The 11,778-nt window shown below is 34.4% G+C and overlaps 1 protein-coding gene across 1 annotated transcript in view; it reads left to right on the top strand.

The window, feature by feature from the left end:
- The first annotated feature begins 1,928 nt into the window (after positions 1 to 1,928).
- LDLRAD4 (low density lipoprotein receptor class A domain containing 4) overlaps positions 1,929 to 11,778 on the top strand; it is a 227,044-nt gene continuing 217,194 nt past the window's right edge. Inside the window, exon 1 of the mRNA XM_083360739.1 lies at positions 1,929 to 2,012. The gene's annotated coding sequence lies outside the window, so the exon portion shown is untranslated. The remainder of the gene's footprint in view (positions 2,013 to 11,778) is intronic.

Genomic DNA, 11,778 nt, shown 5'->3' with positions numbered 1-11,778 from the left:
TTTTCTCTATGAGAATCTGCCCCTAACTTGGTTTTTCCATCCTTAATGATACACCCATCACCATTGCAACAGAGTCTGTGCTGATGGGCATCTTCTCTTTTCTTCTATCTTTATCAGCATTATCACCTTCTTTAGAGAACTAGCTCTTTACATACAGGTAATCCTTAATTTACAACCACAATTCCTTATCTTCTTATGACTATAACTTTGTTGCTTGTATCTTACGATTCATATTAATAGTTTTATTTAGTATCCTAAATAAAAGCCGTGGTGGTGCAGTGGTACAGTGGTTAGAATGCAGTACTGCCTGGTATTTCTGCTGATTGGTGGCTGCCAGCAGTTCGGCAGTTTGATTCTCATTGGTTCAAGATTGACTCAGCCTTCCATCCTTCCGAGGTTGGTAAAATGAGGACCCAGATTGTTGGGGGCAATATGCTGACTCTGTAAACAGCTTAGAGAGGGTTTTAAAGCACTGTGAAGTAGTATATAAGTTTAAGCGCTATTGCTATCCTAGTATGATTTATTTTGATTGCTTATTTAGTATCCTATGACCATCACTGAGTGTTGTATCTTATGATTTATGATGAATGTATTTTATAATTATAATCATGTTTTATCACTTGTTGCTTGTATGTACACTGAGAGGTTATGCATCGGAGAGAAATTCATTGTGTGTCCAATCACACTTGGCCAATAAAGAATTCTAATTCTAATTCTAAAATTAGGACCACAATGCTAAGTGATATGATTGCTAAGTGAGTTACACCTGATTTTATGAGTTTGTTTTGTCACGGTTGTTAAGTGAATCCAGCATTCCCCATTGACCTTGGTTGTTGGAAGCCCCCTGGGAAGGTTGCAAATGGCAAATCATGTGACCCTGGGACTTTGCAACCATAGTAAATACATGCCGGTTTGCCAAATGTCCAAATCACAGTCACGTGACCCCTGGGATGCTGTGGCAATCATGAGTTGAAGGACTGGTTGTAAGTCTATGGAGATTCTCAATCATCCAGGCCACAGTTGTCCCAAAGGTGCTTTTTCAGGTGGCAACTGGACTTTCTTGTTTTTCTTTGAAGGCGTTTCGCTTATCATCCAAGAGGCTTCTTCAGCTCTGACTGGATGGTGGGGAATGGAAGGATTTATATTGCAGACCAGCTGTCTGGAAGGAATATAAATCCTTCCATACCCACCATCAGTCAGAGCTGAGGAAGCTTCTTGGATGACAAGAGAAATGCCTTCAAAGAAAAACAAGAAAGTCCAGTTGCCACCTGAAAAAGCACCCTCGGTACTGGTTGTAAGCATTTTTTTCCAGTGCCATTGTAATTTCAAATAGTTGTTAAGTGAATGGCTGTAATTTGAAGACTGCTTGTAATACGTACAACGTAGGTTAATTTGAGCCTGTTTATTTGTACCTTGAGTAAGAATTCTAGATTAATTTACTCAATAATCCATTTGTTTGGTTTCTTGGCTGTCCACGGTATTCTCGGGAGTCTTGTCCCATGCAAAAGCATCGATACTATTCCTATCCTGCCTCTTCATTCCTTGTATAATATGTAATTAGAAACTACTGTATGCAGAGTATCATAAAAATTTGGAATGTATGTAAAAACAGTAAAAACACTAGTAAGATTGTTTAATTTTTTCTAATTATTTTTTAAATATTTAAAAAACATGGGTAGTGAAAACAATTACTTCTTAGCAAGTATGACCTAAGTATAATAAATGAGAATAATAATTAGTGAAATAAAGTCAAATAGATCTTTATTCTCCTTTATAGAAAAACACATTATTTTTATCCTCTAAGCAGATGATAATTTGTCTTGAAAGTCCATCTTTCAACTGAGATCACAACAGAGGTTCATCAAGGTCTTCCTGGAGAAGAATTCTTGGAAATTTAAAACATTTTTGTCTGTTTTTCCCCACAGAATAACTGGTATTACTGGATGAACAGGACAATGATTATTAACTAAATAGAATTCAAAGCTGTACTGGGGGTTCCTGAATCAATCTTGGTGAGTAACATGATTTACATATTCTTTATATAATACTTCCTACTGGGAAAAAATTATCTTATACTTTTTATTGTAAGTGGCTATATTACTGTCAATCACAGTTTTCCCTCCATCATCAACAGTGTCTCTTCTCCTAAGCACTTCCAAATCATACATTAGAAATGCTGTGCTAAGATTTTAAAATATGGCTGTTTTAATGGAAATAATATGCAACCTTTCAATAGTTAAAAAGAAAATTTTAATAATAAATATCTCATGTGTGTTTTGATAAAATCGGAATATATACTTGCAATAGATTTAAAGAAATGATAGCTAACCTGCTATAATTATCTGAATGAGTATAAATGACTGAAATTAATAATTATCAATTCAATATAGCAAAGATATAATAAAAAAGTGTTAATTGCTATAAGCTTGGCCTTGATTTTTCATAGCTAAACTGAACTAGACAACTCATGACCCTTTGGGTCATTGTTTCAGAGATATTTCCTCATCAGATTCCTCAGTGCCTTTAGCAATGATAGACTTTCTAATGTACTTGAAAAGTTTTTAAAAATTTAGGGAGATATTCAGAGATATATCTACTTGAAAATAGCCCATATTGAACTATATAGCTCAGTCAAACATCAGCACAGGAAGTGTTTCATCCCATTTTGTATTATGCCATAAACTGTCTTATGATTAATTTTATGCCATAATATATTTTATAACATTTGGCAGATTATGATTTTGGATATATTCTGGAGTTAGTTCCTTTGATGTACCTGGTTTAAAATATTTTTGCTCCACTTTCCTCAATTAAAGGTTACAGAAAAGAGAGTTTTAGTAGTACATGGATCACTAAGTAGATGCAAGGTATTATGTGCTACCATCAGGTAATCAATTTTTTTAGATATAGAAATTATTAACTGGCTGTAGTTCAACTCCCCCTCCCCAAATCTTCATTTTCTGTGAAATCACCCTATCTGCCTAAAATGAAAACAGTATTATTTCCTCCATACCATTAACAAAGAAACAAAAACTCTCCAATTAACATTACAAAATGCACTGAAAGTCAAGTCAAGTCACTGAAAGTCAAGAAGTTAAGGTATTGGTTTACAAAGAGTACAAAGACCTCCTCTTTGACCACAGATCTCACCGGTCACTTTTTAGTCTCTTCTATATCCAGTGCATCCCACAGGACTATAATGCCAACGAGAGAACCATATTGCATGATAAGATTAACATCAGACCACAACCATTCTCAGTTGGATACTAGTTAACTTTAAAAGATCCAGAAGATGCCCAAAGAAATGCTGGGCAGACGATATAGCTCAAATCAAAGAAACAGGATTAACTGAAAATGATTTGTGTATGGAAGCAGTTGGAAAGCAGCTGAAATTGTCTTTATCCTGGGGTAGATTGTTTTGGGCTGATTTTGCTTTTATCTCTATAGTATCTACTGTATAGGTATAGCTCAGGGGTAGGCAACCTTGGCTCTTTTATGACTCATGGACTTCAACTCCCAGAATTCCTGAGCCAGCTTGGCTGGCTCAGGAATTCTGGGAGTTGAAGTCCATGAGTCATAAAAGAGCCGAGGTTGCCTACCCCTGGTATAGCTATAGCTTATATTTTTACTTTATATTAGACTACCATAATAACAACAAGACATTGAAATGTTGTGAGATCAATCATAAAATTGATTTCAGTAATCTTACATAAGTAAGTTAAGTAATATTTTGTTCTTCAGGCCAACATGGAAAAATATGTAATCAAAGCTGAGTAGCATTTATTGCTACTGGCCTGTTTGGTGAATATGGCTCCCCTTATTTAAACTTGATTTACTTTATGAACTACTGCTGGTTTACTTATGTCATAAGAGTGTGTGTGTGTGCGCGCGCACATGTGTGTGTGTGTATGTATGAACATACATTGGAATGATTGGCTGCTTTGTCATTCACATTTGCAAAGCGATCTGCTTAGGTTTTCACCATACCTACTCAAGATCAAAGGTAACACTATTCAAATAAGATTTTCAATTATAATTGCCCATAGGCTATTTTTAATTTGTCTGTGGCAAAAGCCAACAATACAAAACTCAAAACATTTCATTTCCAGTTATAGTCTTAAATAAAACTAAATTAAAAATTGCCATTAAAAGATGGCATTGCAGCAACTTCCTAGTTGCTTTGCCCAACCTTTTGTCTCTGAAGTGTTTGGGGACAAAATTAGGGCCTTCCACATTGCTGCAAATAGGGGAGGAACAATATAGAAAGAAACAAAACTAGCAACTGTGGAAAGTAGTGGAGCTCTGTCTCTAAGGAACATTTCAAGGAACAGGCGTCATCTTCAGATGCAGACCTGGTAACTCTGTTATATTTCAAATTGCTTTTCAAGGACAGAAATATAACAGAAATGTAAACTTGTTTCTGTTGGTACCCAGTCTATAGGCTAGGCTGCTTCTTTCAATTTGTAGGCTATTAAAAAAATGTCCATCAAATTGATTTGCTGCACATGTTGGTGGCCACAAACTTCTCTTAAACAGTTGATTCAAAAAGACATGTATTTCGATGTCTGCAGTCTACTAGATGAAATGTTTGACGCATACAGCACTTAGGATACAAGCCCGCTGTTTGTGGAAATAGCTGGTCTGCCTAAAAATAGACAAAAGGTTTCAAACTTTTTTTTCATCCCTTCAGTGTCAAAGAAAGACCATAAGAACATAAATCAAAGCTGGCAAATTGATTTGCAAATGTGTACATAGTTAATGTTCATACAGGTGCAGTACGTAATGCAGGTGAATATTTTAACTCTTCTATTGCCTTTATAAAAGATTATCATACAATACCTTTTTTGTTGTTTTTGTCCTATATTTAATATCTAATGTGCTATAATATCTTATGGCTGATTTCTCACTTGACCAGTTGTCAAAAAGTAGATCAAAAGAGTTGATTGAGGTTTATATCAATTAAGAGTCAACAATAAACAAAGTTTTCCTGATATCTGTGAATTTCTTCTTCACTTTGGAATCTGATAGCAACTGCATTGCCTGTTTATATATTGCTTGTTATTCACTTTATTTATTTGCTTTTTTATTCTGCTTGCTCTGTGAGTGGAACAAATATTTTAACGATGCCATAAGTTTCCAGTTCTTGGAGAAATGCAGAAATTTTAATTATGAGAGAGCTAATGTACTATTATTAAGTACATACCATATCTGGTATTACTGTAGACATATCATTAAGAAACCTGAGAAAGAAAGAATCACCAAAGAAGACACAAGACTAAAATAATGTAATTCAGGTTGTGTGCCATATTGTTGATTAGAAACAATGAATGACACATTGCTACTCTAGTATTTCCATACTTAATTTCAATACTAATATTAAGTCTTGATAGTTTAGGGAAAGAAATGCTTGGAACAAAGCCACAAAAAATTTCTGGCATGTTAATGCTATTATTGGCTGGAATTCTAAGCAATAATCTAATCAGGCAAAGGAAACAATTTCTATCACTTCAGATTTTAACTTTTCTCACAGGATTCAATTTTGTTCCCAGATTCCTCAAATCTGTAATACTACTATATGTTTTCAGGTGCAAGGGGAAGAGAGGCTCCATTCCATGGTAATAAAAATTATTCTGACTGTGAAAAAGGAATCAGGATCCAAATAACTGTGTAATTGAAAATTATTTGGGAGAGGGCAATCCAATAGTGTGTGTCATCCAATTGTATTATACACAGCATTGGTTAAACTAAGGACTCCAAGAACTGGAGGTTTAGAATGGGTAGTACTGTTTATGCTGAAAGGTATTAAGGAGGAGGAGGATGGACCCAAGCTGAAACTGCTTTTGGCAGGGTCACACATTGAGTTAAATCACATTGTGATGTCTTTGATTTTGACTTGACGTCATGTGCAAATCCAATCTTTGTGGATGAGAATCATGCTTTATGTGTGAATCCAGGTTTGGGAACTTGTTTAAATATACAATTAACACAGCAATAGCAAGATTTTGCTGGGAAAATAGTTACCTCTGGCCTAATTAGTAATGTTAAGAGATACTTTTTCTTTTAGAGTTTTCTTAAATATCCAATATCCCAAAAATCGTTTGTTAAAAATTCCTGTATCTGGTTGCCCTGATGAAGTAGCCTACAAAGAGACCATCCTCTCCCCCCGACTCACCCCCTGACCCACCCCCCAAAAAAGATGAAGGCAATTTTAAAGAATTCAAACTGTCATTTCTGGAAAAGTTAGTTTAGGCCTTTTTGTTATAACTTCTTTTTAAAATTGGTGTTTAGTGCAGGTTACATTCTGCTTCAGTATTTTTCTCTCAATATTAAGAGAAACAGAAAAATCATGGCTTTAAAAAGAAATTGTAAATAATATCTACATCTTTTCCACTTAAATCTATTCTGATAAAGGTAGAAAAACACAGTAATCATGGGTAGTCAAGAGAAATTACATAGTTCCCAGCTTGATTACACTATTTTTATCAGCTTGGAAAGAGTTTTTAATTAAAACAAATGTTGTACATTTGTTTCCAATAACATGGAAATTGGTATACACTAAGAGTACAAGTAATGATACGAGGTTGGAAGGAAGACAATTTCATAGATTAAAGTGTGGTACTAGGATCCCCCGGGACACCTCAAACTCAGAACTATTTGGCAGATATTTACAAAAATTTAAAACAGGGGTCTTCAAACTTGGCCCTTTTATGACTTGTGGACTTCAACTCCCATTATTTCTCAGCCAGCATTCCTGCCTGAGGGATTCTGGGAGTTGAAGTCCACAAGTCACAAAGGGGCCAAGTTTGAAGACCCCTGATTTAAAACAACCCATTCTCACTATTTTTTCATTTGGTAAAAATAAAGTTTTTTCATGAAAGATATTTATGTTATATCAAGTGGTTTTTGATGTTGTTTTTACATGATTCATTTAATAATAAATATTTAATGAATTCATCAGTTTAATGTGTGGCAAATATTGATAAATGTAACCCACACATATAAAAGCTCTTTTGGTGTCCTCCATGGTTGTTTTTTTTTAAAGGAAATGATTCTGAGAGCAAAGGTTTAAGAAACACTATCATTTGAAACAGTCCTCTAAGGGAGCTTTTACTGGTAGGAATCTTTGTATTTCACTATGAATGAATCCAACAATTGCATCAACATTTTATAAGCACTATTTAATAATAATGATTACATTATAACTCTAAGCCTAACCATACTGTATAAACTTATATTTTAAAGTTAGGAAATATATCTTTAAGTTATATGGTAAAAAAAGCCCCATTGTTTGAGGTGAGAAAGGATGTCATTAATAGAAGTTCCTTTCCCAGTGGCCTCTAACTGCTCAGAAAGGGGTTAAGAGTCTCTTTCCCTTGCATTTGTCACCATGGAAGTCATTTTTTAAAATGGCAAAACTCCTTCAATTTTCTCTCTGTGTGTGTTCCTTTGAATCAGTGTTGACTCCTGGCAACCACTTTGAAATTTGCTCCTGCAAATTTCTTGGCAAGATTTTTCAGAAGTGTTTTACCATTGCCTTCTTCCTTAGGGCTGAGAGAGTGGCTGGCCCAAGGTCATTCAGCTGGCTTTGTACCTAAGGCAGGACTGGAACTCACAGTCTTCTAGCCTGATGCCTTAATCACAACACCAAACTGGTTTGATTCAATTATAGATATTTAATGATTATGAATATGCTTATTTTAAAATAATAACTGCTTCCTATGGACACGTTCTGTAATTTAAAGAACAGTTGAGTCAAATAAGAAACGTTCCGAAAGATAATATTTTGCCTGTTTTAAAAACAGGCATTTGAGAACTAACTGGCCTTTTTCACATGTTTCTTGAAAATGTATATATTATCTCCTCTTGCTTCTTAAATCTAAAATACATTCTAAAAGCCTGGGCATTTTATGCTTTCAGGCAGCTCCTCCTAGAGACTACTCACTTAGTTTTCTTAGCAAATCCTGTCTTTATTACAGGCTTGGTTCTGCAGCTGCCTTGCCTATAATTCTTTTGAAGTTCAAATAGCTTCCAACATGGAGTGGACTGCAGACTTTGCCTCTGTGTGTTTTGGTTATGTAACAGATTAGATCATCAGGAGAACTGTGAAATGATCTCAGCTGAGTGGAAATGAGAAACTTGTGCAGAAAGAGGGAGAAAATTTTTAGGTATATATAAAAAGTAGTTGGTACTTCCATAGCAGATATCTTGGAATACCAAGGAAGTACAGTAGAATGGTACTATGTTTTGTTTTCCATTCCAATTGGCAAATCATAGATGAAGGATCAGTCAAAGCAATTACTGTAGTCACATTTCTAGATTGTTGTTGATTAACACTTCATTTTCTCACATACCTTTGATTCTTCATTCCTCATGCAGTTTGGATGCAAGGGTGTAGTATAAAACAAGCATTCTCAGAATGGTTTACTGTGAGCTTTTAGCTGAAGTAATACATGATCTGTTTTAGTTGAAGTAATACATGATCTGTTTTGTAGAAATGTGGCTAATTTTCTTATTGATAGGCTTATTGGCAGACTCATATGTTAAAGCTACTGAATATCTCAGTAGATGGCAGCATCTGCCTGACCTTGTTTGAACTGGATGGGGGCTCAAGTCTCTGTATTTGGATGAGAGACCACAAGGGAATACTGGACTATAGGTTAGATCAGAAAATCAGAAACACGGAAGAAGGCAATGATAATTCACTTCCAAAAGGTTTCAAAGAAAACTGCACATATGTGTTGATAAAATCACTGTGGATTGACCTCAAGTCAAAGTGGCCTTGACCTTGATCTTTACTGAGAGATCCATAATGGCCTAGCTATACCAAACACTAAGCTGTTGGTACCCCATGCTTAGTTAAAACTACGATTTAATAAGTTTAATAAGCTGCAAACATACATAACAAGCCAGGTTGTAGAATATGTATCTTTATCCTGTCTTCTTCTTTCATCTTCAGTATGAATGTAAAGGAAAGCTTGAATACATAAAACAGCATACACTTCTTAAATGTTCTAATTATCATATTTATGCATGGTCTAAAACGTTGTGGTGTTTCCTATGCAGTAAGAGGTTATAATGATAGTCGTATTATCTTTGTAACATATTTATACCCCATCTACAGAGACTATTTTGTGATTAATTCTGGTTTAGAAAAAAAATCTTTTATGAATGGCTTGTTTCTTCTAAATTACAGTTAAAATTAATTATAGTTTTGGATTCAAACATATCAGTACATTTCAGTAAATTAAAGATAGAAGGAATACTATAATAAATGTGCTTCTAAATCTTCTCCTCTTGGTTCTACAGGAAGAGAGGAAAAATGCAGAAGCTGAAGCCATAGCATCAGATTTACTGATCGAATCTCAGTGTGGCCTGAAAGTAAATATAAGACTAATCAATTGATTATGTTGCATCAGTTATTAAAATCTGAGTTTATACTACATGCTGTGCCAAAATAAGGAGTTGGAAAGCATAGGCAGTACATTAAAGTGACCTACATATCTGAACACAGTTTAGAACAGGATTGCACTATATTTCTTGGCAGCTACAACTGTGCTGGCATAGACATCTCAGCAATTTATTCTTTGTAGCTGCTTTTGCCTTGGCTCTTTCTCAGAGGAGCTTCATTTCCAGTTATAAGAAGCAAAGTTTTGGGTGCATAATAATTGAGAAGTCAGGTAAATGAAACTGAAAAATGACAGCATGCCATGCATATGTGGGACAAGCAATTCACTTTCTAACCTTTGTTAATGTTCAAATGAATGTTCAAATGAAATATCAATTTTCATGATATATTAATGAAAACTGAAGTGTTGCCTTATTGCAGATGAGTGAGCCATTCTTCAAGTGATGAAAAGAGAAAGGAAAAATAATAATTAGAAATCATGCTTGAAAGAACTATCTCTTGTGTTTTTAATGGCAGGTTGGCATTTTTCTCCCACCCCTCAAATCATGCTAGAAGAAAATTACCAGTGAGTCATGATATGCTGTAAGTGCTCCAGCAAGGAGCATTTAAGAGTATGATTCATAAAGTACTGCTTTAGTAGATTAAAAAAAACCTTACAAAAGTGTCATTTACAGGATGAGTGTAATCAGTTTAAGTTTGTAACATGTATTAATTCTAGGTTTTTTAAAAGCAATTTACTGGAAATTCACTATCAGTTTCATCCGCTACAATTTTCTGGGGTAAAATGATAGGTCTCAGATGTTTTAGGAATACACCACACTAGTTTATTTCTGGAGTTTATCATGGACAACTAGATCTAGATAGTAATAGGCACATTTTCTTAATGACATCTATGTTGAGTGTTAAACATTTATTTCTAGCATAATTATAGCAAATCTGTATTCAAAAGGAATTCATTTTTAAACAATCCTGTCTTCGAATTCTGTGTGAAAAAGGTCATGGATAAATGACGGGATCTTGGTTGATCATATGATTAAAGTAGAAATACAAAGTACTTCAGCAGGGTTTTTCAATTGCTGGCTTGGACTTGGAATGACACAAATGATTCCAGGCTAAAGAACGTAACTAGGGTCAGGTCAAAAACTAATTAAACTAAATAAGGTTAAGAGCATTATTTCCTATGTACTTAATTCACTCATACATAAAAATTACAACTTAGTGGCAAGACACTTGAGGATTATATCTAAGTCCTTTGGAAATCACATGTACCCTGGTGATTTGGGTTATCACTGGATTAAAGGGGGGAAAAAACCAGAAAGTGGTAGACAACCCTTTCATGTAGCCATTGTTCTTCTGTCTTAATATGCATGCTGATGTGCAAATCTTGTGGAAAAATAGGCAGCAGCATCAAGATCAGACCAAGACTTAGCATTGTTATACTCCTTTTTTCCATGCATCTATATTACTTTCATAAAAGAAAAAAATCAGCTTCACATAAAAAAGATAAGTTCTTTTATATTTATTATATAATAAATAAATAAATAATATAAACAACTAGGATAATTATTTAGATTAAGGATAATGAAATAAATATCTTATTATCAGTGACCTTTTTCTAATTTTTCCTGCTTATTTTACACCTGAATTAATTTTCCTAAGTCTGAGGTTGTAATATCAACCTTCATGAGCAATTGAAGATTTTGGTGCTGAGCGGGATATTCTATATGTCCCACAGAGCAATTTTTTTTATCTTCCTCCTTTTTATAAATTTCCCTCCTATAATTATAAAACCATTCATTACTGGTAGGGGGGGAATGGAAAGTTGGTTTAACAGCAGAACATTTTCCTGAATCAGTAGTTCATTCCAATATCTGATATTTTTCTTTGTCTAAGCCAGAAGGAATGAAATATTTGCTCTCTAGTACTTCAAAACCCTGCTGGATATTTCTAAATATTTCATTTGTTGTATTTTTGCATTCATGTAGGCAAACTACAATCATGTGAAAAAGTAAGTACAAACCATGAAAAGTTTTTTTTAAAATGTATGTGGATATATCAATCCATCTTAATTCATACAGTAATTATATAACAATAAAGGGGATGTAATTGAACAAACAAATGAAAATTTGACTTTGCAAACAATTAGTCAACAAAAAATTAACATATTCAGGATGCATTTCTTATAACTGTCTACTAATCTGTGGCATTGACTGGGAATTTTTTTCTCCCACTCCTCCATGCAGAGATATATGAGGGGTTTCTTGCAGACAAGGCCTGTTTTAAATTATCCCATAGTATCTTGATGGGATTTAACTCCAGGCTTTGACTTGGCCATTCCAGAAGCCTTCTTTTCTCTTTTTTTTTCTCAGCCT

The sequence above is a fragment of the Vipera ursinii genome (genome assembly GCF_947247035.1).
Source record: "Vipera ursinii genome assembly, chromosome: 3".
NCBI lineage: Eukaryota > Metazoa > Chordata > Lepidosauria > Squamata > Viperidae > Vipera > Vipera ursinii.
Note: the sequence above shows the minus strand (reverse complement) of the source record. Positions and strands in the feature narration are given on the sequence as shown.